This window comes from Chlorocebus sabaeus, chromosome 5 (genome assembly GCF_047675955.1).
Source record: "Chlorocebus sabaeus isolate Y175 chromosome 5, mChlSab1.0.hap1, whole genome shotgun sequence".
NCBI classification, from domain to species: Eukaryota; Metazoa; Chordata; class Mammalia; order Primates; family Cercopithecidae; genus Chlorocebus; species Chlorocebus sabaeus.
Window position 1 is genome coordinate 43,200,612 of NC_132908.1, and position 15,671 is coordinate 43,216,282.

The 15,671-nt window shown below is 41.9% G+C and overlaps 1 pseudogene; it reads left to right on the forward strand.

The window, feature by feature from the left end:
• LOC103233516 (SHC SH2 domain-binding protein 1-like) overlaps positions 1-15,671 on the forward strand; it is a 632,774-nt pseudogene that overhangs the window by 556,357 nt on the left and 60,746 nt on the right.

Below are 15,671 nucleotides of genomic sequence, written 5' to 3' on the forward strand. Positions count from 1 at the left end.
TATCTCCAAGCCCATGAGCCTTTTACTGTCTTCATGTCCTTCCGTCCTTCCTAGATTTGGGGGGTGAAGGAGATGGGAGGGAGTGGAGAGGTAAGTTCATTCATGCTAGGTCACACCTTCAGCATCTTCAAGGGATTATATCTTTGTTCTTCTGTCAAAACTGCCCAGCAAAATCCTGAGCTTAGACCAGCCTTGTCATCCATTGTCCTAAAGGAGCTGCAGGGGACCGAGGTGGAAAAGCCTGTAGCCTGTGGCCACACTGCATAGCCCTACCCCACAGCTCATCTGCAGCTTGGCAGCCGTATTAGTTGTCTGTGGTCAACTTCCTCTCCGATTCTTCTGAGAAGATCCCTCACCTCCCCCACACCCTCCATCCTCCAGAGCTCCTCACCCCTGAGCCCACTGAGGCCTCAGGAGTGTTTGCTCCAGCCTAGAACCACTTCTGAATCGACCATCTTCCCTTCCCATGGGTTCAGAAAAGGACGTTTCCCTCCTTCTGTTAGAGGATGCCCCTCCATATCTATTCCAGATCCATCAGCCCCAGCCCCCCAGGGTGGTGCCTTTGACCATCTCCTCTTTTTCCCTTTATCCTGTTCTCTTCTGCCACACCGCTGCTCCCTCAGCCTGCACCCCACGCCCAAGTCCCCATCCCTCAGCACTTCTGTCTCCTCTCTTCTTCTGCCCTCCCCTCTGGGTCAGGTGTCCTGAGAGTGGCCACCCTTCCTGGCCTTTACTGACCTTCAGAGGGCACCAAGCTGTCTCTCCAACCCTCCTACCCCTCTTCTGCCCTGCAGCCTGCTGGTCCCTCCTTTTTATTAGAACCACTCACTGGCCTTCCCACCACTCTCCCCGCCCCTCCTGCCTGGCCAGCCATGCTTGAGCCCTTTCATGCATTCTTCTTCCTCCTCCTTCTCCTTGGCAGCGTAGCATGCTCCAGGGTTCCCAACCCAGCCTATGCCCTTTCCACTCTCTGTGTTCTCACTGGTGAGCATTCTCTCTCTCACTGTTTTGTTTTGTTGCTGCTGTTGTTTTTTGAATCAGAGCCTTGCTCTGTTGCCCAGGCTGGAGTTCAGTGGTGCGATCTTGGCTCACTGCAACCTCCTTCTCTCAGGTTCAAATGATTCTTCTACCTCAACCTCCTGAGTAGCTGGGACTGCAGACTCATGCCAGCATGCCTGGGTAATGTTTTGTATTTTTGGCTGAGATGGGGTTTTATCATGTTGGCCTGGCTGGTATCAAACTCCTGACCTCAAGTGATCCACCTGCCTCAGCCTTCCAAAGTAGTGGGATTACAGGTGTGAGCCACCATGCCCAACCTCTCTCAGTTTTAACCACCACATGTATGTCTGTGCCTCTTAAAGCAGTGTGTTCAGCTTGGCCCCTTCTCTGAACTGTAGATTTCTCTGTCTAAATACACTTGGCATCCTTGTCTGCAGGTTTCGCATCCACAGATTCAACCAGCTGCAGATTGAAAATGTTCAGGAAAAAAAAAAAATTCAATGCAACAATAAAATATAATGCAAATAGGCTGGGCACCCCTCCACTGCTGTTGTATGCTCCAGAGTCTCAGGGCACAATTGTACAAGTTGCTTAAGGTCTCGCTTGATTGCCCAGGCTGGAGTGTAATGATGTGATCAGAGCTCACTGCAGCCTCGAACTCCTAGGCTCAAGTGATCCTCCTGCCTCAGCCTCCTGAGTAGCTGGAACCACAGGCTTGTACCACCACTCCCGGATTTATCTATTTATTGATTGATTGACTGACTGGTTGATTGATTGATTAATTGAGACAGGGTCTCACTGTGTTGGCCAGGCTGGTCTCAAACTCCTGGCCTCAAGCAACCCTCACACCTTAACCTCCTAAAGTATTGAAATTACAGGTATGACCCACCATGCCTGGCCTATATCAGGGACTTGAAGATCTGCAGATTTTGGTATCTGCTGGGGGCCCTGTAACCAGGATTATATCTGCCATTTCCACATGGGTGCTCCACAGACACCCCAAACTCAGCATGCTCCAAACCAAACCTGCGATGTTCTTTCAGCTCACACACCTTCCCTTTCTTTTCTTTTTATCATATCATGTGATTAACCAAACAATGCCAGTTCTCTGAGAGGCCCTAGATGCTTCACTACTCAGACTTTCACAGTAGCTTCCTGAAGGGGAGCCCCCACTTCACTCTGGGCTCCCTGAAATGTATCCGCCACACTACTGACATTGATCTTACTGCACAATTGGATTGTTTCCATGTGTTTGACAGTAGAGATCACATATAGCTGCTTTTCTTTCTCAAGTTATTTCCTTAAGATAAATTTCCAAGAGTAAGATTACCAGTCCAAAGGTATAACAGTTCTATGTCTCTCATTAAATATTACTCTTATTTCTCAAAAGAGTTTTGCCTGTTTACACCAACAGTAATGTTTAAATGTACCAATTTTATCAGTATCGAGTATTAGCTTTCTAAATTGTTTTTCTAATTTTAGTAGGTATAAAATGTGTTTTGCAGTTTTTTGGTTTACATATTAATTGGACATTTTTCCTAACATGTTTTATTAAGTATATTTTGCCCGTTTATCTATAGGGACTTTTGAAGTTACTCTTTTATTTGAATGAGCTCTTCATCTGATGGTAGATAGTGAACCTTTTTGGTCACATTTAGTACAACTAGCTTTTCTCATTCTGATGAAATGTCTTATTTTTCATTCAATAGAAATTTTACCTTTTTCTGTAGTTGAATCTGTCAATATTTTCTCTTGCCTTTTTGTTTTTTGAGAAAAACCTTTTAAAACATTGAAATTACCAGTATTTTAAATACCAAGGAGGCAACGTGACGTGATGGCTTACCAGATCTTGACCTTACAAAACACAAGTTGAAAAGATGAGTTTAAAAGTGCTCAGGAGTGAGTGTGAGGCAGAAATGTCAACCCCAGCACCGCGTGTGCAGCCACACACTGTGCACAGCCTTCCCACAATCATCGTCCTGCATCCCTGTGTCCTGCCATGGGGTTCTCCTTAGTTCCCTTTGTGCTTGATCAGGGAGCTCACGCGACGTATATGGGGTTGACTTGAAGTAGAATTGGAACTTTCATCATGACACCAACTGCATTATTATTTGAGTACTGATTGAGTTAGTAGAAATCACCATGAGAAATACTATCTTTTCACATAATTTTGCATTCAATTTTGAATTGACAACAAAAAAAGTGAACTTTCTTAATACATTTGCTAAACCTTGTCATAAGGTCAGTAGACCCTTAGGAAACATTTTCTTCTCTGCTTATAAGACACATACTCATGGATATGGAGCCAGTAGAAAGAGCAGCTTCCATACAAACTACTTAGCGATTATCGCCAGTTTCATTTTGAAGCACAACGCATTGGACCTAGCCCGACCTGCCAATCTCCATCTTTACCAAAGAAATATAATAGAGATACTGAAGATATATCATGCAGAACTGACATCATTTAGAAATATACTTTTTTTCTTTTTAGAATGTATTTCTGGTTCATATCTGCATATTTTACTTGTTAAGGTATTTAACAATATTTTACATTTTTTTCAGTCTTCACAGAAAGTACTGTAGAGCTAACCATGTGGATAAGCTTCCTGGCCCAAGAGATTGGGTACAGATTCTACAGGATCAAATTGAACTGGCCAGAAGGAGGTTTAAAACAGGCTCAGGTATGACTAAGGTGCAAAAAAATAATTGGAGAAGCACTTATGAATTCTTAGACTTTATAAAGTATAATACTTGGCTCTAGGTTATTTCAGTGTCTTGTCTTTTGAAGGGAATACTGTGTATAATATGCTGTGATTTGATCTCTTAAAGTCTTACTCAAATAAATTTTGAAACACCTTCAGACTAAATAGGAAAAATTATGTCAGGCCATTTGCTTTGAATAGTACAAGTGAAAAAGATTGCTAATATCATTTGTGGCCTGATGCTCTCGTATATGAAAACTGGATCTCTCTTTTATGGTTTGCTTCTGTTTGCCTATTGATTTTTATTTTTTGGATCTGCTTGACTTTGTAAAGGTACAAGTTGCTTAAGGGGAAAAAGAAGAAGAAGAAGAAGAAGAAGAAGAAGAAGAAGAAGAAGAAGAAGAAGAAGAAGAAGAAGAAGAAGAAGAAGAAGAAGAAGAAGAGGAGGAGGAGGAGGAGGAGGAGGAGGAGGAGGAGGAGGAGGAAGAGGAAGAGGAAGAGGAAGAGGAAGAGGAAGAGGAGGAAGAAGAAGAAGAAGAAGAAGAAGAAGAAGAAGAAGAAGAAGAAGAAGAAGAAGAAGAAGAAGAAGAAGAAGAAGAAGAAAGAATCTCTTCTACCAGCAATATCACGTAGAGTAAAAGGGATTTTAAGGAGGGGGGGCGTGTGCATGCATGCTTGCACAGATATTGTGTGTGGGTTTAAAATTCTGGGCTTAGAATTCTGGGATTATTCTTCCAGGAAAAGTCAGCACCAGTTGAATTGTGACTGTTCAGATTTGGTCACTGAAGTCTCAGCTTCCTCAAAGTGACAGTGGGGGCCAATTTACTGGTGAAGAATCCCTGTGTAGTCAGCTTTCTCCCATCAAATAAGAATGACTTTATCTAGGAGGCCACAAATCTCTAATTTCATCTAAATTAGTGTAGTTTCCTCAAAAATTAAAAATAGTTGGGAAGTTGAGGCAGGAGGATTGCTTGAGTCCAGCAGTTCAAGACCAGCCTGGGCAACATCTCCAGATGTTTTGTGAAGATGGAGACCCTATCTACACACACACACACACACACACACACATCCCTTAAAAATTAGCCAAGCAAGATGGCACAAACCTGTTTTCCAACCTACTTGGGAGGGTAAAGTGGGAGGATCTCTTGAGCCCAGGAGTTTGAGGCTGCAGTGAGCTGTGACAGAGTGAGTCTGGTGACAGAGTGAGACACTGTTTCTTAAAAAAAAAATAATGGAGAAATTCTGTAGAAGGCTGTTCTCAGGGACCCAGAAAGACCTTGCTGGCAGTGGATCACATGACTGAGTAAGAAACACAGTTTAAATGTTGTTCTGGTGCCTTCCTTATGCTGCATATTTTACACATAAACACACCTTATTTTCCTTCTGTCATCACATGCTGAGAGCGATTATTGTGAGTTCTGGTCTCTATTCCCTTCCCCTGTCCCACCAGCAAAGAGGCACCCACCCAGTAGGGATGTTCCGCCACATCCCTCTTCTCTTTCCCACAAGCAGACTGACCAGGGAACACATCCCGTAACCATGTCACATTTCTATTAATAATTCATATCACAAATGCCCATTTTCGCCCCAGGTTTCTCCATTTCTACAGGATGAGATCCAAGCCGTAGCCTGCTCCCCACCCCTCCCCTCCTCGAGGAGCCTCCACTCACTTGGAAGACTGCCCACTCCTGCCCCTTAGACATCACAATATTTGATGTCGAACATTGTAACTGTTGACCGCTGGTTTAGATGATCCGCCCAGATACTTGTGATCGGCACCTTGGCCCTTCTCTTCTGTGTTCCTAGCAGAAGTGTCACATAGATATTGCACAACTTCAACCTTATTTATCATATCTAGCTCCATTCCTGGAATGAGGTAGAGACTCTGACTCCACAAGCTAATTGGCTACAGCTTAAGGAAGCCTGCACTGCCTTAAAAAAAAAAAAAAAAAAAAAAAAGTGTCCCACAGATTTGAAAGGCCATTATGCAAATCCAAATAGAAATTCATTTGGGACTCTCATCTCTCATCACATGGAATAATCTTTATTCTGTAACTCCAATGATTCCTTTTTCCTGGTATAATTTTTTTTTTTTTTTGAGACGGAGTCTCGCTTTGTCGCCCAGGCTGGAGTGCAGTGGCGCAATCTCGGCTCACTGCAAGCTCCGCCTCCCGGATTCACGCCATTCTCCTGCCTCAGCCTCCCGAGTAGCTGGGACCACAGGCGCCCATCACCACACCCGGCTAATTTTTTTTTTTTTTTTTTTTTTTTTTTTTTTTTTGTATTTTCAGTAGAGATGGGGTTTCACCGTGTTAGCCAGGATGGTCTGGATCTCCTGACCTCGTGATCCACCCATTTCGGCCTCCCAAAGTGCTGGGAACACAGGCGTGAGCCACCGCGCCCAGCCCTGGTATACATTTTTATCATTTTCATTAGATGATTTTTCTCACAGCTGAAATCATAATATTTTAATTTTGTTAGATCTCAGAGTAAAGATGTCACTACTGTTAAATGTTTATTGGACTTCCTCAATCTTTTCCAAACTTAGCAACCTGATTGTCACCAGGGAAGAAAGATTGTGAGCTCGTTGTTGCAGATAGATGTTATAATTAAATTTGAATAATACAACAATGCTGTTCCTCCTTGATTCTCATCCCCTATTCATGCAGCTAGCATGTTCTAATTTACATATAATCATCTATACTTTTTTGGTTATATGTGTTCTGTTCTTACTAAAGCACATAATAACATAGGTCTGTTTTTTCAAAGGGAAGGTAGCTGAATCACAAATGGAAGATCAGTTTATACCCCAAACTGATCTTGTTATAACTAAATGGAAAGCAATTATACATGTAAAGAAAGTGGCTAAAATATAAAATGAGCTAGAACATGAAATTTTGAGAAATTAGCTCATATTCATGCATGTGGTATATTTGGACTATTAATAGCAAAGAGGTGAATAGCCCAGATATTAACCCGATTCATGTCCTTGGCATTGTTATTTACTAGCTGTGTTACCTGGAGTGAGCTTCCTAACCTCTGTCTCACTTTCCTCATTTGTTAAGATGGGCAGAACAACAGGCCCACCTTGTAGAGTTTCCTAAGGATTCAATGACACATTGCATGTCAAGTGCTCAGCAAGCCTTTAATAAATGGTGGATATTTTCATGATGACGATTAGTATTGAAGGATTTTTAAAATCCTAGGCAGTGAGAGAACTACTATGCAGACCATCTGTCTATTCCAACTCACTCAAACCAATTAGAAAAAAATAATGTCTTCTAAATATAAACATATGTTCATTATTTTTCATATATAAAATAATATCTAAAAGCCATAGAACAAAATTTAAAATACCTAAAGCCTTTCATCCAGAGGGAAACACAGTTCACATTTTCGTATGTTCTGTATTTTTTTTCTGTAAACCTGTTCCAGAATTTTAATCACACCATTTATCCCATGGTTTGACTGAATATTTTTACGTTATTAAATATTCATCTACAACATCATTTTTGGTGGTTGCTAATCTTCTCCAACCTAGATTGGTCCTGCGTATTTTGTCCCTTCTCAGTGATTTTGTGGTGGATCTAGCAGGTCAGCAGACAAGGCATCTTTCACTAATGCCAGTGAGTGTTCATCTGAGGACAAGATGTTGGAGGATGAAGGAGACAGGGGAGCTTTACAATGTTTCTAGCTATAGCTAAGCCCTGCTTGTGTTTAAAGCAACAACTATCAAAACAAGTATGTAGTACTGGTTTAGCTTTCTACCGACTCAGTGTTACAACATGGTGCCAAAGCTGACCTCATTCAACAGCCTCACAAGGGCTGCCCACACACATTATGCAGTCAGCATGGGCCTTCCTGTGGGGACCACAGACCCTGGGCCTTGGAGGGCACCACCAAAACTATCCCAGGGCCATAATGTGATGTTTTCCCCCGTCCCCACATGTTAGGGGAAACTAACAAGCCCATCCATTATCAGGAGACACATGAACACCTTTTTTTTATTTTCATTTTTTTCATTTAATGGAAGGTTTTATTTATTTTTTTTATTTTTTTATTTTATTTTTTATTTTTTTTTTTTGAGACGGAGTCTTGCTCTGTAGCCCGGCCTGGACTGCAGTGGCCGGATCTCAGCTCACTGCAAGCTCCGCCTCCCGGGTTTACGCCATTCTCCTACCTCAGCCTCCCGAGTAGCTGGGACTACAGGCGCCCGCCACCTCGCCCGGCTAGTTTTTTGTATTTTTAGTAGAGACGGGGTTTCACCGTGTTAGCCAGGATGGTCTCGATCTCCTGACCTCGTGATCCGCCCGTCTCGGCCTCCCAAAGTGCTGGGATTACAGGCTTGAGCCACCGCGCCCGGCCTAATGGAAGGTTTTTTGTGACTGAAGGATCTACCTTTGGAAAACTCCCAAGGAGATGGATACGTTTATCAGAGATGAGGGAAAGTTTGCATTTTAAAACGTGGAAATGGAGAATGTTTTGAAGCAATGCCTGTTCCTTCTTCGTGACCACATTGATGCCAGAGTTAGATTGGCAGCTCTAGGATCTGAATCAGTTGTCTAAAGAAAGATTAATTCTCAAGATTTCCTAAGCTGCTCCCCAGGAGTGGTTCTGGTGATGCCAAGTGCAAGTCTACAGCAGGAATTCACTGACACATCTCCTCGATGACCCTATTTAGACAATTCACCCTACATGCTGGTTCGATATTTAAGCCTACGTAAATAAGTAAAAATAAACAGAAATCATCAGTGATTACTGGAATGAGGTTCATAAGATTAAAAAAATTGTAATACAGGGAAGTTTATTTTATATCACTATTATCAAAAAATATTGTATTCAAATAATGATATTAACATCTATAACATGAACCAATGATAGCTGAAAAGGGAAAAGAATGGTGAAAACTGTTATGCACACTGGAGTTTGGATAATTGTGTCACTGCTTTCAGTCAAATGAATGTGCTCCCTGAAACTAATGAGATTTGTGTTTTATGTTTGTAACCAACAGAGATTGCTGATGGTGATGAAAGACTGGATGGCATTTCTCTACCACCAACAGGTAAATAAAATGTATTTAAATTTTCATCACCCCATGGAAAATACAACCCACAAAAATGTTGGCATTGGAAATGACTTTAACGTTAGACATGCAGACGCTTGAGCAAACTGCTTCTGCAGTGGACCCAGGCCCTGGACATTGGAGCTTCTCAAGGCCCCGTATGCAGAGATGATTTCATATTGAACAGAAAAGCATTTTGCTCATACTCTTATTTTCAGAAAAATCTCAGAAGAGCAAATCCTGAGAACTAAGTATCACAACATTTTGCTTCCCCAAACCTTTGGACATTACACAATATTTTTTAACATGAAATGAGATTTCAGTTTAAAACAGGGACCAGTAATTTTGTGTAATCAAATTCATGGCTAGGCTGTCCTCTCCCACCTCCTCCAAACAACCTTGGAGCCTTGAGCAGTCAATCAGTGGACACTCCATGAACACTGTGTTTTAATTGAGTGATTTGAACAAGTCCAGCCATCTGGTGTGAGTGGCACATTCCTAATTCCAGGACCAGATCAGCTGAAGACCCCCTTCCATGGAAGCAAAAGCTGCACACTGTTGTATTAAGCCATAGACACAATTCCAACTTCATATTATTTGACTCTCTAGTAATGCTTCTGACCCTGACTTCCTACCTGTGTATGGGTTCATATCTGAGAGCCAGAGGGGCAGGTGACTGATCAATGAGCCTTGTGGAAAACAATGTATTCCCTCCATTGGTCACAGGACTCTACTGACTGTCCTCAAAAGGATATCTGAAGATTCTCTGCCCACAAAATCCAGGTACCCTCAAAAACCCTCTTACTGAAAAAGCTCAACTGAATGTTTTTTCCTCTAGATTTGGGGTGGTCTGTTTGAGTTAAATTCAGCAAATATTAGTGGAGTATCTAGGCTGTGTAGGAACTTCACCAGGCCATATGTTCATGGACAGCACATATCCCAAAATGGCAAGGAAAGCCATGTTCACAGGCATAGGATAGGCATGTGTTAGTGAACTTCAGAGCTTCAGAGCAACAGGAAAATTCAGCCATGTAAGTGACACATTGCTTTCTCTGCCACTGAGTAGCTAAACAACAGATCGATGGTCAGATAAATGAAATGAGCTACATAGTGCAAAATGACCTGCTTACATCAAGTTCTTCCTGTATACACTCATTATATAAAAGGGATTTCTCTTCTTATTTGGCTTTGTTTTTACATTTGTGAATTAAGAGAATTGAAATACGTGATATCTGTTGTTCCTCCCCAATTTATCATTCTCTGAATGTCCGGGCAATCATATCAGCCTCATTCTTATCACCCAGGTCCAATCCCAGCAGATCTATGAAATCCTAGTCATAACAGACCTGCCCTTCAAAAGGCCCTTCATGCCTTTCTAGCTGTGCTTCCCAAGTGGCCTCCCTCTCCCAAGTGCCCCACCGCCCCGGGCATCTGCACTGCCTGTCCTCCCCGTGTCAAGTGACACAGTGAGCTTTTCTCATTTGAAAACCACTCCCTTTGAAGTTTATATTCACCTCCAAGTGGTGAGTACAGAATGCCTTTGTATTTTCCTATCTGAAGATGGAGATATGTTTCCAATGAGAAAACTGAGCACAGAGGGTGTTAGAAGAGCCTCATGGAACTGGAAAAAAAAAGTCAAAGAATCTGAGAATGAGAAGGATCTTGAGAGATCATCTAGTCCATTCCCTTCTTTTTATCCAGTACTTTTATTTTACAGGAAAAAAAAAACCTGAGACCCAGAAACATTAAGTGACTTTCCCAAGGTCTCACAGCTGGTTGATGGCCTGGCCAGAACCCAGGTCCCTCGACTCCCGGCCATGATACCGTAGAGATTTCTCACACCTAAGCCAAAGCCAGCTTTTCTCTGCATATTTCTTAAAGATCCCAAGAGATGATGCATGTGCTAATGCCTTTAGGAGTCCACTTCACTGTCTCAGTCTTCACAGTTAAAATGTTCGTCGTCAGTTGGCCTGGTTCACTGCAGCTCAAACTCAGTTCTTCCAGTCTTTTCTCAAACTTTACCCAAGGCTGTGAGGTCATAATGAAGACAATAGTATAACACACCTGCAGGTCTTTTTACTAGACTATTGATAGATATTTGATACAAATCACTAAGCAGCATGATAGATAAAAACGTTTATCCCTTTAAGAATTCCACCTTTCTTGCACATGTGGTTTCATCTGTGAACTTGAGCCTCATTGGTCAGAACCACAGGAGTGACCAAGGGCTCTGATACAGACTCTCATTACCCAGTTTATCTGAGCTAGCAACAGTTAGTTCTTTCTAAATATTCAACAATGCTTTTATTGCTTTTTAAAGTTTTTTTTCCTCCTTCCAAATTTGTGTGTTTGGGGGAAGGGCAGGGAAAGGGGTTTAAGTCCTTAAGTGTTTCTATGAACCAGAAGTGACCAGGGCAGGGTTACAGGCAGAAGGTCAGATGACATTTGTTTGGATGCATTATATGTAAGCAACCTTCTATTCATCATGTTTTAACAAAAATGGATCCACTTCTATAGTGCATCCATTTTATTTTCCCTTAACCCTATTCACTAAACCTTTTGGAGCAACTACCAGGAATCAGCCCTGTGTTGGGTGCTGGTGTACAAATGCCCTCAGACTAGTGTGAGAGGCAGAAGGAATTACCTAAATGCTATAGCACAGACGTGTGGAAAGGGCCTGGGGCTCAAGAAAAGCCACCCAGGAGCTAGGGACAATTCACATAAAAAAACTATAAAGAAAGTGAAATCAAAACAATGCTTTCTAAAATTTAAAATGGGGCTTCCAAATTTGAAATGGGGGATGTTCATCTGGACTTAGCAATTGTCATAAATTGACATTTTACATACTTTTCTTTTAAAAAATTAATAAAAGTGTAAGGAAGAACATTTCAATTGCTGTTACCACTCACAGACAACCATTATTGGATGATTTTTTGCAAACATTTCTCCATTTTATTTGTTTAAATAGTGGAGAGCAAACATGTAAAATTTTGTTTCCTAAGTTTTTCTTTGTTTTTACCTAACAAACATTTTTCCACTTTCTGTCAAATCTTCATATGCATTATTATTATTATTATTATTATTACTATTGTGAGATGGAGTCTTGCTCTTGCCCAGGCTGTAGTGCAGTGGTGCCAAGTGCATTATTGTAATACCTGAATGATACTCTGTTTTGTGGGTAAATTATATTTTATTAGGCCATTTTCTATTACTGGATAGCATGTGGATATACTCTAATAGTAACACACATTCATGGGCTTTCTCATAAAACATCATCATTATAAATTTCAAATTTCTACAATTTTTCATGGGAGGACAATTTAAGCCTTGGCTAAAAACTTAGTGACTTAACTGGGAAACACGGACACCTCCCCAGTAAGTTCTTTACTTGTCCAGAACACCCACCTCCAGCCATGTCACAGAAACATGGACAACTCTTCCTTAGAGAAGCAACTCTTCCCCTTCATTTTCTTGTCTCTGTTGTAGGTAATATATCTGATACCAGGAGAGAAAACACAGAAGATACAGAACCAGGTTTCATTGCCTAGACTTTGATTTTAGTGACATTGTTCAGTGGCATATGTAACTTCCGTTTGAAATTCCACAAAGATCCACGTAGCATTTCAGGCTCCCACAAAGTGTGGGTGTTCTGTCAAGCTTACCTGTCATGTTTGAATCATTTCATATACTTTCTTTGTAATGTGTGATAATCAAGCCTCCAATCTGAGATAAGATTTTTAAAATCATTTTTAGGATTGATTCATTACCCTTTAAAAGTCCAGCATATGATTCAGTTAGTTCATTGTCCATTAAAAAGAAGTAGTTCTCTCTTCCCCGTTTTCATTCAGTAGCTCAGTGTGAATATACAGAGCTTTGACACATATTTATTTTAATGTAAATTGCTTAGATGCAGTATAAAGGAACATGACTCTTTCCAGTGCTGAGAGAGCAGTTGTGAAGGCCAAGATTAATTAGACCTTCATCATTTTAGAAGATGAAAAAGTTGTTTTGGGAGAAGGATAGCTCTGACCCATCAGACGAAATCATTCATGACATCAGTGCCCCCCAGATAGCCATTTGTAACTAAGTGCAAATGACCTATGAGTTCTTAGGAAAGAAAAACCTTTCACATAAGTTGCATCAATACAATGACAAAATAACTAATTAAAAGGTGAAAAAATCAATCAGTTTTCTACATGATACCTAACAGCCATTTTAACAGATGGTTTCAACTGAGTGGTACAGGGTTTTTGCACCATGTGCCAACTAGCTAAAAATGTACTGAATATTATATTGTTTATTTGGTTCCTAGTATACTTACCCTTCACTTTATATAAAACTAATATATGAAAAATCTGGATTTATTTTAAAAAGACATATGCCACGAAGGTATTTGTTTTATAGAAATATTTACCTCCAGATTTCTTTCTCTAATAAGATGGTGAATTTAAAATACTGTGTTATTTAGAAACATTGCATTTACACTTCATTTATTGTATAAAGCAAATTGCATTGAATCTTTGCCACTTCACCCAAAGGCCAAAAATTGGCGTGAAAACAATTTGGACTGCAGATCACCAAACCCAGGGTTCACACCTGCCTACTGGCAATTCCAATGTCTTCCCCTAGCCCTGGATTTAGGAAAGCACAGAAGGTTAAGAGGGTAAGTGATTGCCCAGAGCCCGCTAACCCCTCTGTGGTCAGGGCCCTGCCTAGAACCCAGATTTCCTGACTGCCCTGTCCACAGTACTCATGTCACATCACACTGAAATGCTAAACCTAGAGATAGGAGGGGCGCTCTGGGATAAATTCCTATTCCACCAAAGACCCGCCAGTCATCAAAGATGAGAGAAGGCATCCCTGTACTGTGACAAAAAGCTGGCTTTAGGCGTGGCTTGTGGAATCAACCTAACTACTACACAAGTTACATCTCGTATATGTCTGGCTTATTTTTCTTCTTTTTGGGGCTACGAGGAAGGTTTGGAGAAATTATTTCCATCATACCTTCCTGTTAGCCTTTTTCCATTTCTGCCCAGTAAGTAATCCCTTTCCTGAAAATGGTCCCTTTGTTTTATCAAGTGGTCTCATGAAGTACTGCGAACCGTGGCTCTTGTGTTTTTTGCACCATGGGTTTTAGAATCTGTCCTCTGCCTCCCAGAAGGAAATATTACCCAAGGGAAGGGAAAAGATAAATTAGTGACCTTTCCCTCTGTTAAAATAGGATGAGTATGTTGCTGGTAAAGGCAGAAACACTAACTTCCAACTGTGGTCTGTTAGAGATTAGCGGGGAGCCTTCAGAAGCACTGCCTTCCAAGGCGGGGCGGTGGCTTGGAGTGTTCAGCACTTGGGGACGGGTGGGGCTTGTTCAACCCAAAGATATGTGCAATGAATGGATCCACACACTGGAAATACATGTCAAAACTGCAACAGTAAAATCATATTGCAGAGCGCGATGACTCACGCCTGTAATCCCAGCACTTTGGGAGGCCGAGGCAGGTGGATCATGAGGTCAAGAGTTGGAGACCAGCCTGGCCAAGATGGTGAAACCCCATCTCTACTAAAAATACAAAAATTAGCCAGGCATGGTGGTGTGCGTCTGTAGTCCCAGCTATTCGGGAGGCTGAGGCAGAAGAATCGCTTGAACCCGGGAGGCAGAGGTTGCAGTGAGCTGAGACTGGGCCACTGCACTCCAGCCTGGGCAACACAGTGAGACCCCGTCTTAAAAAAAAAACAAACGTATTTTATAAATTAAAATTGTGTTTACTTACTGTGACTACTGTACAGACTTTATTCAGAAATCCTTTTCATACACTTCCTCAGCAAAAAAAAAAAAAAAATCCATATCTATAATGTCTCAATCTTCTGTATATATGTGCTATTAATATGTAAATATTTAGATTTTTAAAAATTACTATGTTCTTTTAAAAAGAATTCAATGTAAGTCTGATTTTGAAAATGGTGTAAACATTGTGTTGTGATCTCAATTCCCAAGATGCTTTTTATGTCCGATCTGGAAGAATACAATAAATGAATTGAACGTGTGTGCAGATCTTGCCTGTGTGCCGGTCTTCCTGTGTTTAGGAAGAGAAGTCAGTGCTGTTCTTTAATTAAAAGGTATTATTAATACTCTGATGATCTCCCACAGAAGTTATATCTTCTGATGAAGTTAATTTTAAAAAATAAATAAACAACCTAGATTGCTGCCGGAGTGAGAGCCTTCAGACCCTGGAAAGGCTGTGACTAGCGGTTAGATGAATGGCTACAGCAAGTCCCACAGAAACACTTGAGCGTTAAGTACTGAGATGCTTGAAGCCTAATCTGAAATGAATTAGGCAGTTTTTAAATCTTCGCTTAAGAGGTTAAGCCCTGCTTCTATGGAAACAACACATCAGATGGGCAAATCAATCTTCTCCAATGCAGATACAGAGCAGCTCCTGCCACAGAATGGCTCGCTTCCCGTCTTTGAACACGGGAGGGCGCCACTCCTCTCTGGGCACCTGCTCCCGCCGCCTCCCGCGGGCGTGTTAGGCCCCCTGCTCCGAGCTGGCTGCATTGGCGGGCTACAATGCGGCTCCATCTGAGGTTCAATTTAGGGTTTGACTCTGGGCCCCTGGTTTTAGAGGGGCCTGGGACAGCTGTGAGGAGAGGCGGGTGGGTCGGGGCGGAGCTGCTGCCTAGGAAGGCACCCACACCTGGGCTGGGAGCCCCAGGGCGAGCTGTTGCAAAAATAGACGTGGGCTCCAGCTCGCCAGTCTTGCCAATGTCCGTGCTGCTCTGAAGCTGGAGCCTGGCTTCTGTCCAGATGCCCCCAACTTCCTGGGATACCTTGTGTCAGGGGCCCTCGTCATATCTTTTGGCCCAAGGCCTCTGGGATGCCCCTGATCCCACAGGGCTGGCAGGGATGGGTG